The 14135-nt window shown below is 42.5% G+C and overlaps 1 protein-coding gene across 2 annotated transcripts in view; it reads left to right on the top strand.

Annotated features, from left to right (window-relative positions):
* Positions 1-14135, top strand: part of ADAMTS9 (ADAM metallopeptidase with thrombospondin type 1 motif 9) — a 366908-nt gene that overhangs the window by 147805 nt on the left and 204968 nt on the right. The window lies entirely within an intron of this gene.

Genomic DNA, 14135 nt, shown 5'->3' with positions numbered 1-14135 from the left:
CATCTATGGCAGCTCTGTCCCTAGCCACCTGTCCACCTCAGCCATGACAGGTTTCAGATAAGGGGTCAGACTTCACACAGCCCTGGGTTCTAATCTGTATAAAATCCAATAAGAACAGCAAACAAATAGACTAATACCCCGTACACACGATCGGATTTTACGACAACAAATGTTGGATGTGAGCTTGTTGGTGGAAAGTCCGACCGTGTGTATGCTCCATCGAACATTCTTAAATTTTCCACCAACAAATTTTTGTTGTCGGACTTTCCGATCGTGTGTACACAAGTCTGTCGTACAAAAGTCCACGCATGCTCGGAATCAAGTATGAGCCGAAAGCGCTCGGTCTTGTAAAACTAGTTCGTAATGGAGATATCACATAAATATTGAACTTCCTTTTTATCGGCTCGCCGTACATCTTGTACGTCACTACGTTCGTAATTGTTGGCCAACATTTGTGTGACCGTGTGTATGCAAGACAAGTTGGAGCCAACAACTTTCGAACAAAATTCCATGGTTTTGTTGTCGGAAAGTCCGATAGTGTGTACGGGGAATTAGAGTCCAAAAACATTTGATATAATTTTGATTCACAGATGACAACATAGAACAGCCAACGCACAGCATTTTTGCTGACCCACTTTTTTTTATTATAATAATTGGTGCTTTGTGTAATTTTTGAGCCCTTATGATTACCCATTATAGTTATGCCTCAAACAAGGGAGAGGTCTTTGAGCCCCAAATCACATTGGCTTTTCTAAGTTATTTGTGAATCAGTACTGATATTAATGTTTTTAGACTTTCAAACAGTTTGTTTGGCACTTTCAGACTATATACCGTACGTGAATTTTAAAAACTGGCCCCCCTGTTTGAGGGACAATATGCTTTGGTCTAGAGTGGTTCCACTAGAGCCATTATGCCTTATCACAATCTGACCAATCATCTGATCATTTGAATCCAGCGCCTCATTTCCACTTGTTCTTTGTCTTCAACATGGCAGTCTGTGAACTTTACTAACCTGTGTGGTATTTAGCATCTATGATAATGCGTACTTAAGTGCAGAATAGACCATCTTTGCAGCCCCACTCAGGAGAGGGCTGTAGAGTTCAGCTTCAAGCAAGTTAGTTCCCTGTTTTTTTACAGGGCGATGTCTATAAAATATTTAATTACAAAAATATTCAGCAATGCAGCCCCAGAATCAGCATGGAAAAATACTTTCCGAAAGGATATGCCGCTCACCAAGCCTCCGGACCTCGTCTGAGTGCTACCACTCTCTAGAATTGATTGCAGGTGCAGACTTTGCATAAGTCTATGGAAATGAAAAAATCCTGGACTGCTGCACTCCACAGAAAGACATCTTTATTTGTAAATAATTAAAATCCAAAAACAGCCACTTCACAGAAACCGTGTATAGCAGTAGCTAATGCGTTTCACATCAATAGATGCTTACTCATAGCTTGGAAAAATACTTTATTTGCATAGCCCAGGCCTAGGCTTTTCCCGGATATAGCTTTTTTAAACTGCAATTCTTCCGATTTGAGATGCCTGTATAAGTGCTCTTTTTTCTTTACAATAAGGAATTCATCACTTTTTTGAAACACCACTAGATTTTAGCAACGTGGGCAGTTTTGGTAACATAAAACTATGTTAAGAGTTTTGCCGAAAAATGCTGTTTGACTTTCTTCTAGTGGTCCTGACACATTGGGCAAGCTTTTACATTTGCCGATGTTAGGACAGGTTCAGAGTTCAGTTTGGTTCATCCTTCCCTTCACTGAGATCACATGACCTAAGGTCATGTCATGTGACTAGCACAGAAGTAGCCTTTTCAAGGTAAATAATTCAGCCCCTCTCTTGTTTACTTATCCATTACAGAAAGATTGTTTTCATAGCCATATATGAAAGCCAAATACAAGCCAGAACAGTTGGTGTTTAACACCTAGGTCTATAGGTTTTTATTAGTTTTGAAAAGCATACAGAACAGTTGGTACCCATGTCAGGTGTTCATTGCTGCCTGTGCCCCCACTGGTGAGATTCATATCTTTATGGTGATGACAATCTAGTTGTCACTGGTACAAAGACATAGGAAAATGCTTCCATTGGTGATTCCTGCTCCGGTGGCAGCTATCTCATTGAGGATTTCCTCTTACTTTGGAAAGATTTTCACTTCCTGTTGTGTTTCTGGGACAGGAAGTAAAGGTAACCTGCCCAGTGGGACAAAGACAGCAAAAACAGAGTCTGATTGGGGTTTAATAATTTCCCTGCTCTATCCATAACTAATAATGTTGGCTTTAGATTCACTTTAGATGGATTTCCCCTTTAGGTAATTCTGAAAACAGTTCTGCCAGTGAAGTGAAACGTCTAGCTCAGCTCTGATGTATAAATTGTTATTGTAAATGATGTAGGTCTGTTCTTTGTCCAACACTGTGATGAGCACTTGTTAGAGGCACCTCCTTAGCTCGAGTCTCAGTTCTACACATTACAGCGGGCTGCTTCTACCTTGATTTGTGTCAGGGGCACACTAAGCACTCGAAGCATTTGTTTGTGTAAGGATGATCCCCTCTATACATAGACTTAGTTGTCTGTCGCTGTGATCACATCCCTTCACTCACAGCTGACACTGTCATCCCTTTCCAGTCTGGCATGTTATTCCCCAGTCACTCCGCAAGTGCAAAGGGTTCACATTATGCTTTTGTTGTAGTTACACAAATTTTATGTTGTGATTTCTGTGCAGAAGACATTCGTACATCTGTGACTTGATGAGTATAAGTAGTAGGGAGCCAAGAGATAGAAATGCAGTAAGGAACAAGAGGGAAAATGTAAAAAGTTAAAAGGGAGCAGTGTCTGTTAAGAGAGAGAAGATGTGATTGGGGAAGTGGGAATGGTGCCTGGTAAGAGAGGGGAGTGGTGACCTTAGAGAGGGGAGTGGTGCCTGGTAGGGTAGAGGGTAGATTGTGCCTGGTAAGAAAGGGGAGCAGTGCCTGGTCAGGGAGAAGGTAGATGTTACCAGGGGATGGGGAGCAATAGATGGTAGATATGACCTTGGAGAGGGGATTGGTGCCCTTGTAAGAGAGAGCGTAGATGTGACCTGGGATAGGAGAATGGTGTCCTAGTAAGAGAGGGTAGATTTGAACTTGGAGAGGGAAATAGTGCCTGGTAAGAGAGAAGGTATATGTGACTTTGAAGTGGGGAGTGGTGCCTGATGGGAGAGATGATAGATGTGCAGATGTGACGTGGGGATTGGGACCAGTGCCTGGTAAGGGAAAGTGGGAGATCTGATCAGAAAAAGAGGAGTGGTGCCTGGTAAAAGAGAAGGTAGATCTGACCAGAGGAGGGGTGTGGTGCCTGATAAGAAAAAAGGGGAGATCTAATTAGGGAGAGAGGAGTGGTGCCTGGTAAGAGAGGGGTATATGTGATCTGGGAAAGGGGAACAGTCCTTGCCAAGGGAAGAGGGGAGGTCTGATTAGGGAGAGGGGAGTGGTATCCATTAAGAGAAAAGATAGATAAGACCTGGGAAAGGGGTACGGTGCTTGGTAAGGGAAGTGGGGAGATCTGATCAGGGAGAGGGGAGCAGTGCCTGGTAAGAGAGAGGGTAGAGTTGACCAGGGGAGGGGTGCGGGGCCTGGTAAGGAAAAAGGGTAAAGAGAGAAAAAAAGAGGTAAGAGAGAGGGTAGAGTTGACCAGGGAGAGGGGAGTTGTGCCTGGTAAGAGAAAGGGTAGACGTAACTTGGGAAAGGGGAATGGTGCTTGGTAAGGGAAGAGGGGAGATCTGATCAGGGAGAGGGGAGTGGTATCCAGTATGAGACAGGGTAGATATGAGCTGGGAAATTAGTGCTGTGTTTTGTAAGGGAAGCAGGGAAATCTGATCAGGGAGAGGGGAGCCATGCCTGGTAAGGGAGACAATAGATTTGACCTGGGGAGGGGTGCAGTGCATTGTAAGGAAAAACATAAGATCTAATCAGGGAGAGGGGAGTGATGCCTGGGAGAGGGGAGCCCCATTTTGAGCTGCTCTGCTGCTGCCTCTTCTGTTCTCTTTCTTCTATTCTCTCTTCTTTATATGCCAATTGCTCTTCCCCCTTCCTCTTTCATTTTACACACTTTTCCCTCTTTGGTCTTATTTCTGCTTTTTCTAGTCTTCCCTTCCATTCTTCCTTTCTTATTTTCTTTCTCTTTCCTGCCCCCCACCCCCACCCCCACCCCCCATCTCTATTCTTCTGACCCTCTCTCTTCTGTTTCTTCCTCTCTTTCCCACTCTCTCTCCCACTCTCTCTCCCTCTCTGTCCTCCCCACCATCTAACCTGTCTATTGATCTAATGTTTCTGTCTTTCAAACTAATCTGTCTTGTACTTGAACCTTTCTTGGCAAATTTTCAAAGCTCCTTTTCATGTAGAGCTTCTTAAAGTTTTACTTTGTTTACCGTGCTTTTCTAGACCAAAGGCTGACTTATCACCACCGTGTGCTTTGCATTGTTTATGTTTTACACTTTGAAAGAATACCCATATTTTCCTGTAGAATACTTTAGGCACATCAGGACATGCGTTAGAGGGAAATTCAGCAGGTCCCGGTAGCCTGCTGCACCAAGTGTTATTTTTAGGATGCATGTGGACAGAATGATAGATAGGCAGACATATGCATATTGCCAGTTTTGACCTCCTAATTTAAAATTAATTAATAAATTGTTATGCTCATAAACATAATACTAAGTACATTAGTTGCTAGAGTTCCCATATAAATAAAAAGAAATAAAGTGGATGTAAACCCTCTCCTATACCCAGTGAAGAGAACAACCTCAGATGATATACAGGGATGAAACAAATCTCCCTACAAGTTTTACATGTATAACTGCAGTCTTTACCTTGCTATATTCTTTAGAAAGTGAACATTATGTGAAAACTTTTACTTCCTCTTTTAGCAGTGGGAAGGGAGTCTTTGCAAACACAGCTCATTGGAGGAAAGGCACACCCCCTCCACATAGGCAGAAGAAGAAAGAAACTTGCAGAGCTGTGCTGTGAATAGACCAGCTCTCTGCTAATCTATTTATAGCAAACTCCCCACAAATGTCCAGCTGCTTTTATCTCCTGTGTCAGAGAGCTTGTCAGAAGTTATCATTCTGATAACTGAGGAACAAAGCAGCAGAAAGACAGGGGACTTAGTGCTTTGGAGAGAGATAAGTAAAAACTACAGATATATGTGCCCAGCTCAAATTTCATGAATCGGGTTTACATCCACTTTAATGTCAATGGCCCCAGAGATAGTTTGTCTTAATGGCACTTGGACTGTGTCTTCATGATTGGTCACCATGTAAGATCATTGGTAACTTCAACCTAGTCACAGAACTTCTAAATAACCCCCTATTCAATTAATAGTTTCAATCTAACTACTAAACCCTAACTTGAACATACTTCTAAAACTTAATCTGAAGTGACTTTTAAGTCTAACCCTTGAACTGAATTGCCCTTTAAACTTTTAACCATGAATTGACCTCTAATGCTAACCCTAAAACTGAATCTACCCATAAACTAACCCACCTTTAAATGCATCCCTTTACTTAATATGATCTCTAAACCTGAACCCACCTCTAAACCTAACTTTTAATCTAAACCGCTAAATCTTACCCTGAATTTAAACCAACTTGAACATAATCTTTAAATACAACCTAATCACTAAACCTTAGCCTGAAAATACCTTTGCAACTCTTATTTACCAGAACTAACCTCGTTGTGTAACCCTTATGCCGCGTACACACGGTTGGACTTTTCAGCTACAAAAGTCCGACAGCCTGTCCGACAGACTTTCGATGGACTTTCGACGGACTTGCGGCGGACTTTCTAACGAACAGACTTGCCTACACACGATCACACAAAAGTCCGTCGAATTCTTACGTGATGACGTACACCGGACTAAAATAAGGAAGTTGATAGCCAATAGCCAATAGCTGTCCTAGCGTGGGTTTTTGTCCGTCAGACTAGCACACAGACGAGCGGATTTTTCGACCGGACTCGAGTCCGTCGGAAAGATTTGAAGCATGTTTCAAATCTAAAGTCCGTCGGATTTGAGGCTGAAAAAGTCCGTTGAAAGTCCGGAGAAGCCCACACACGATCGGATTACCAGCCAGCTTTAGTCCGTCAGCGTCCGTTGGACTTTTGTAGACGAAAAGTCCGACCGTGTGTACGCGGCATTAGGCTCCATGCACACTGGCTTAAAAAAAGTTGCATCTACAGGAGTTTTGTGTTCTGCCTGTAGAAGCAGCTCAATGTTATCCTATGTGTCCATGCACATTAGGACGTTTAGAGGCATATTTTGAGTTTAACATTTAGAGACAGAAAAAAAAACCTTCTGGATCGCGTTTCTGATTGGAGCTTGGAGGTAGAAAAAACGTAAAACTCTCCTAAACCCGTCTAAACTTTGTACAAAAATTGCTCTATATGAGCATTTTTTTACTCCTGAGAGAACAGACATTTTATATAACCCCAGTGTGCATAGAGCCTTAACCTGAACTGTCCTTTGCCCTTAATCTAAACCCTTAATCTAAATTTGCCTGTAAATCTAACCCTTATTGTGAATCTACCTCTAAGACCTCTTCACTTTAGCCCAAAAGCTTAAAGTGGTGTTCAACCCAAAACCAACAACGTAATATATTGCAGCTTACCAAACAGTAGATGTGGTGACCTCGTTTTCTTTTTTCCCTTCTGTTTTCACCTGGTAATCTGGTCAGTAACACACCTCCTATGATAGAGTGCCTCCACTCTGGATGAATGAGCACAGTGTGCACTATTGGATAGCAGCATTGTCAGCCTGGTGGAAGGGCAGCGTAATGCCCCGTACACACGATAGGATTTTCCGATGGAAAATGTGTGATAGGACCTTGTTGTCGGAAATTCCGATCGTGTGTGGGCTCCATCACACATTTTCCATAGGAATTTCCGACACACAAAGTTTGAAAGCTTGCTATAAAATTTTCCGACAACAAAATCAGTTGTGGGAAATTCCGATCGTGTGTACACAAATCCGACACACAAAGTGCCACTCATACTCAGAATAAATAAAGAGATGAAAGCTATTGGCTACTGCCCCGTTTATAGTCCCGACGTACGTGTTTTACATTACCGTGTTCAGAACGATCAGATTTTCCGACAACTTTGTGTGACCGTGTGTATGCAAGACAAGTTTGAGCCAACATCCGTCGGAAAAAATCCTAGGATTTTGTTGTCGGAATGTCCAATCAATGTCCGACCGTGTGTACAGGGCATTAGACGTATTAGCAGATTTAAATACACTAACGTATTGAAGCCAAACTCCAGCACTCCAACACTTTATAAGTAGTTTCAGCAATGCTTTTTTCCTTTGGGATAAAGGTTTTACATGAATGAATAAAAGCTGATCAGTGTAGGCACCCCTGTCTAGACATAATATGTTAGTAATACTCGCTATTGCCAAGGGTGACCTGCAAAACCAGTCCAAAAGTCCACAGTTCAGCAAATTGTAACAGGAGGGAAACTGAATCCAGGGAAGCCTTGCTGCTCTTAGAACCAGCAGGACGCCTGAAACTGAAAAAGACATAAAAAGAGCACGCACGTCTCCTAATGCAGTAATCTTTTTATATAAATAAAACGAATGTAAAGTTACACTCATAATTTTAGGCATATACAGAGCCTTGAAAAAGTATTCATACCCCTTTCAATTTTCCACATTTTGTCCTGTTACAACCGAAAACGTAAATATATTTTATTGGGATTTTATGTGATAGACCAAAACAAAGTGGCACATAATTGTGAAGTAGAAGGAAAATGATAAATATTTTTCAAAATATTTTATAAATAAATATCTGAAAAGTGTGGTGTGTATTTGTATTCAGCCCCCTTTATTCTGATACCCCTAACTAAAGTCTAGTGGAACCAATTGCCTTCAGAAGTCACCTAATTTGTATATAAAGTCCACCTGTGTGTAATTTAATTTTCGTATAAATACAGATGTTCTTTAAAACTCTCAGAGGTTTGTTAGAGAACCTTAGTTAACAAACAGCATCATGAAGGCCAAGGAACACACCAGACAGGTCAGGGATAAAGTGATGGAGAAGTTTAAAGCAGAATTAGGTTATAAAAAAAAAATATCCCAAGCTTTGAACATCTCACGGAGCACTGTTCAATCCATCATCGGAAAATGGAAAGAGTATGGCAGAACTGCAATCCTACCAAGACACGGCCGTCCACCTAAACTGACAGGCCGGGCAAGGAGAGCATTCATCAGAGAAGCAGCCAAGAGGCCCATGGTAACTCTGGAGGAGCTGCAGAGATCCACAGCTCAGGAGGAAGAATCTGTCCACGGGACAACTAATAGTTGTGCACTCCACAAATCTAGTCTTTATGGAAGAATGGCAAGAAGAAAGTCATTGTTGAAAGAAAGCTATAAGAAGTCCCATTTGCAGTTTGCGAGAAGCCATGTGGGGGACACAGCAAACATGTGGAAGAAGGTGCTCTGGTCAGATTAGACTAAAATTTAACTTTTTGGCCTAAAAGCAAAATGCTATGTGTGGCGGAACACTAACACTGCACATCACCCTGAACACACCATCCCCACCGTGAAACATGGTGGTGGCAGCAACATGTTGTGGGGATGCTTTTCTTCAGCAGGGACAGGGAAGCTGGTCAGAGTTGATGGGAAGATGGATGGAGCCAAATACAGGGCATCGAACTTTACGGCATACTTGGTCCGGCGTACCGGATTTCGTCGGACAATTCGATCGTGTGTGGGCTCCAGCAGACTTTGTTTTCTCAAAAGTTTGACGGACTTAGATTTGAAACATGTTTCAAATCTGTCCGACGGACTTGAGTCCGGTCGAAAAGTCCGCTCGTCTGTATGCTAGTCCGACGGACAAAAACCGACGCTAGGGCAGCTATTGGCTACTGGCTATCAACTTCCTTATTTTAGTCCGGTGTAAGTCATCATGTACGAATCCATCGGACTTTGGTTGATCGTGTGTAGGCAAGTCCGTTCTTTCGGAAAGTCCGTCGAAAAGTCCGCCAGACAAAGTCTGCCGTAAAGTCCGCTCGTGTGTACGCGGCATTAGAGTCTGCAAAAGACTCGAGTCTGGGGCGCAGGTTCTACTTCCAGCAGGACAACAACCCTAAACATACAGCCAGAGCTACAAAGGAATGATTTAGATCAAAGCATATTCATGTGTTAGAATGGCCCAGTCAAAGTCCAGACCTAAATCCAATTGAGAATCTGTGGCAAGACTTGAAAATTGCTGTTCACATACACCCTCCATCCAATCTGACAGAGCTTGAGCACTCTCTAGATCTGCAAAGCTGGTAGAGACATCCCTAAAAATACTTGCAGCTGTAATTACAGTGAAAGGTGGTTCTACAAAGTATTGACTCAGGGGGGCTGAATACAAATGCACGCCACACTTTTCACATATTTATTGATAAAAAAATTTGAAAACAATTTATCATTTTCCTTCTACTTCACAATTATGTGCCACTTTGTATCCCAATAAAATACATTCACATTTTTGGTTGTAACATGACAAATGTGGAAAATTTCAAGGGGTATGAATACTTTTTCAAGGCACTGTATATAGGGGTTGATTTACTAAAGGCAAACAGACTGTGCACTTTGCAAAGTGCAATTGCTCACTGCAAGTGCAGTTGCTCCAGGACTTCGTAAATGAGGGAAGCTTTACTTTCAAAAGAATACCCAATCACGTGCAAGAAAAATAAAAAATAAAACAGCTTTTTTGTTTGCACATGATTGGATGATGGAAGTCAGCAGAGCTTCTGCTCATTTACTAAGCTCTGGAGCAACTGCTTTTGCAGAGTGCAACTGCAATTTGCAAATTGTACAGTATTTGCCTTTAGTAAATCAACCCCATAGAGTCAGCGCTACAGCTGACATGGAAACTGACAACTAAACTATCATTAGGGTAGTGAGAAGAGGAGAGAGAGATATCCACAGCACGATGCCGATGCTTAGGATGATATATGCCTACAATTGTGAGTGTAACTTTACTTATGTTTTATTCACATAATAAAGGTTCCTGTTCTAGGAGCCCGTGTGCTCTCCTTCTTTTGTGTCTTACCCTGTCATTGGTAAATAGTTTGTCTCGGCCCTCTAACTGCAAGAGAGCTTTTTCTTTTGAAAAACAGCAGACATACTGGCTGGGATCACCAGATGAAATAAAAGAACAAAAGCCTAAAAAAGAAAACCAAAGCAACCACCACATCTAAGAAGTAGTAAGCTGTAACATAATAAATGTTTGCTTTTGGGTTAATGCTGATTTAAGGATGCAGGCAATATTGGACTTTCCTAATAGAAAGCCCAACATAATTTGTAAACTGAGAATTATACATGCACACTGTGTTAAATGTTAATTTGTCAAATACTGTAAATGTCTTGTATGCTTGTTTCAACATGGAGCCACAGAAAAGTAAGGTTCCTAAATTTGAAGTACGCCAAAGATAGTAACGCGGTCATGGTAGTGAATGAGATGTCTTGCATACATAATTTTTTTAATGATTTACCGTATTTATCGGCATATAACACACACAGGCGTATAACACCCACTTTCATTTTAGGAGGGAAGTTTTAGGAAAAAAAAAACTTAAATTTTAAATAAAGAACTTTGAAGCAAAATAAGGGTCAGTGCCCATCAATGCAGCCTCACCATTGCCAATCTGCAGCCTGATCAACACTATCTGTAGCCTCACAATTGCCCATCAATGCAAACAAAAAGAAAGAAAAAGGGTGCACCAGCCTAGTGCATTATCCTTTAGTATATTAATTTATTTAAAACCATAAATAAAATCTACTCACAAAGGTAGAAGGAAAGTCACGTTTATAGCAATCTTAAGGCATTTAGTCCACTGTTAGCAGTTTCCAGGTTCTAGAGAGAGGATGTACGAACCGCTGCTGGCTGACGCGTTTCGAAGGTGTCTGAAGGCTCTGAAGAAGAAGGGACACCTTCAAAACATGTCAGCCAGCAGCGGTTTAGAATAAATATACTAAAGGATAATGCACTAGGCTGGTGCGCTCTCTTTCTTTCTTTTTGTTTGACTACTAGGATATCCCCATCCTGGAGGGCAGCAAGGCCGAAATTCATTGTCCATTCTGAATCTTCGGATCATCTAACTAACACACTCGTGCGCAGGAGTATTTACTTTTGTAGTACTGCCCATCAACGCAGCCTGATCAATGCCCATCTACAGCCTCACATTGCCCGTCAATGCAGCTTGATCAATGCCCATCTACAGCCTCACCATTGCCCATTAATGCAGCCTGATCAATGCCCATCAATGCAGCTTGATCAGTGCCCCTCTACAGCCTCACAATTACCCATCAATGCAGCCTGATCAATGCAGCCTCACCATTGCCCATCAATGCAGCCTCACCATTGCCATGAATGCAGCCTGATCAGTGCCCATCTGTAGCCTCACCTCAGATTACTGCTGCCTCGGAGGGGACAGGGAGGGGGCGGGACAAGCGCCGTCAGATTACATACAGCGGGAATCTCCTGTTTCGTTGGGGGCCTCTTTAATACAAACTTCTATGATAGACAGAACACTGGTCCAATGCTGACCCAGGAGACGGGACATCCTATTACAGAGGCCGCTGAGTAAATAGGAGATTTTCGCTGTATGTAATCTGAGGGCTCTCGCCCCCCTCACCCATCCCCCCACCCCCCATTGCCGCCTAGGCAGCCCAAATTGCAGTATCGGCATATAACACACACACTGTTTGCACCCGATTTTCAGGGTGAAAAAGTGCGTGTTATACGCCAATAAATACAGTAAATACAATAGTGTATACATTTGTAAACTTAAAAAAAAAATGCATTGACCAAAAACCTGTCCTTTTTTATCGGTACAACCCTGGGCCCCTTAACCCCCAAAGAGACTCATTCAAACAGCCTCATCCACCCCTTGTTGAGATGTGCTATTCATATGCAGCCTATATAGATGCAAATGAAAAAGTGTGTGTGCATACACTTATTTCACAGCTCAGTGAGTGTGTGACCGCTCGGTGTGAACCTCCCAGAGCTCACTTGAGATTCCAGAAGGAATTTAACATTGTCATCAAAATCTCAAGTGTTAACATTTACTCTTTGGTATAAGTGGGCGCATAACAACACAGCGAGGAAACTCCTTATAGCCGAGGAGGAGGATGTCTCACCAAGTGAAGGAGCACACTTGTGTAAAAAAAAAATTTCGTTTCATCTGGGTTAAGCACGTTTTCTCCTTGGAGAAGTCCGCACATGGTTTTCATAGTAAAAGGTCACTGCATTGTCTCACTTGCCTGATTAACATCATAAAAGATCAAATATTGGCAAAAAAAAGTTACCGTATATTACATAAAAGAGCTGCTGATAACCTGCACAACGGTTGTGTGTCAATGAACCTTTGATCATTTTTAAACTTTTAAAGTAAACATTCTGCAGACGCCACTAGATGCTGATATTACCTTCATTAGTCAGTAAAATAAATGTTTTCCCCTTTCTAAATTTGTTTTTTCTTTGTTACTCAGGGATGACTTTCCTTGACTTTGTGGCTAATCTCCACTAAGGTCTGGTTCACACCATACGGATGCAACCAATTGCATTTCATATGGGGCAGCTCATTCATTTCAATGGCTGTCCTACGCACAAGAAATGCAGAAAAGAAGCCCCTGACTCTTTTTCAAAAATGCGCTGCACTGAACACAGCACTATGCGGTTTGGCTTGCATGAAAGTGCAAGCATTTGCAGGTGTGTTGGGGTGCCATTAAAAATTAGAGGTACTACCACACATATTCTAAATCGCTGCCTGTTTCTGTGCGTGTTGGGAAAGTGTGCGCATTTGTGTGCATTCTCAGCATGTAGTAGTATCATAAGTTTGCGCACAGGGTGTGCCGGGTGTGCCCTAATCACCTCCATGCGGTGCAGATTTCCCCTGCTTTCTGGCCCTCCCATCTCCCCCATGCAGTGCTGCCAGCTTCCCTCCTCTCCTGCTACTGGGGATGTTTTAGGATGGAGAGCAGGGGAAGGGCCAGTAAATATTTCTTTTACGGGCCCCTTCCGAATGAACACATTGAGTGATCTGTACTGGTCACTCCTGTGTTCATTCTTAACTGAAGCAGCATAGTAAACTATGTTTTCTATGCTTCAGTTTGTGAATGAACAGGAAGCCGCTCAGCACAGAGCACTTCCCGTTCATTCACTGTCCAGTGCAGCTAAGGCTGCAGTGAAATGGACTGGGGAATCTCTGTCCTCAGTCCCTTTCTCTGTCTCAAAAGTGGGACATCAGGGGTCTGTTTAGACTCTTGATATGTCACCAAAGCCCCCAACAGGGCTCCAAAGAAAAAAAAAAAAAAAACAAACAAAAATATTGTAAAAAAATGTAAAAGATTAAAAAAACTACTGACACTGTTCACTGCCCTACTGACACCAATCTGCTCTACTGACACCGCCCACTGCTCTGCTGATATACACGCATGTGTGTTTGTGTTCTGGGATGCACACCCTAATGCTATAGGCTGTGCACACCAATGAGTAGTATGAATCTAGCCTAAGGGCTATCATCCCATCCACTGAAAGCACTTTTACTGGCTACTGGGGTAATCTCAATGGACACTGGAATGGCGCTTGGCAGAGCTTAGGCTGGCCATAGATAACTCCTTTTTTCGATCAGCCCCCATCCACACAAGCAAGATGGATAGAGGAATCCTCTCCACTGTGCTACTGTATTATGATAGTGGGACACTATCAGACTACACTAATCAGCCAATTGCAGTTACTGACCAACAAAAGTTTTCCAAGACTCTAGCTTGACAGAAGTCAGGAACAGCCACACATGGATTGAAATCCATCAGGTCACTGCTGAACTAGCCGAATTTCGATCCATCTATAGCCAGTTTTAGCCATGAAGTCAGAGGGAGTCAGACTCCAGTAACAAAGTGGGATTGATTCATTAAAACTGGAAAGTGCAAATTCTGGTGCACCTCTAGAGAACTGACCACGGTGTGCTCTCCTGCTTAGTGTGGTCAGTTTTTAATAGAAAAGCAGAGGGACTGGGAGAAACACCAGGGATTTTACACAGAGGAAGCATTACAAAAAGAACAGGAGACTTCTTCATACAAGTACATGGTACAGCAGGCTCATATCAGGAATA

This window comes from Aquarana catesbeiana, linkage group LG07 (genome assembly GCF_042186555.1).
Source record: "Aquarana catesbeiana isolate 2022-GZ linkage group LG07, ASM4218655v1, whole genome shotgun sequence".
Taxonomy (NCBI): domain Eukaryota; kingdom Metazoa; phylum Chordata; class Amphibia; order Anura; family Ranidae; genus Aquarana; species Aquarana catesbeiana.
This window is presented reverse-complemented; position numbering and strand designations above follow the sequence as displayed.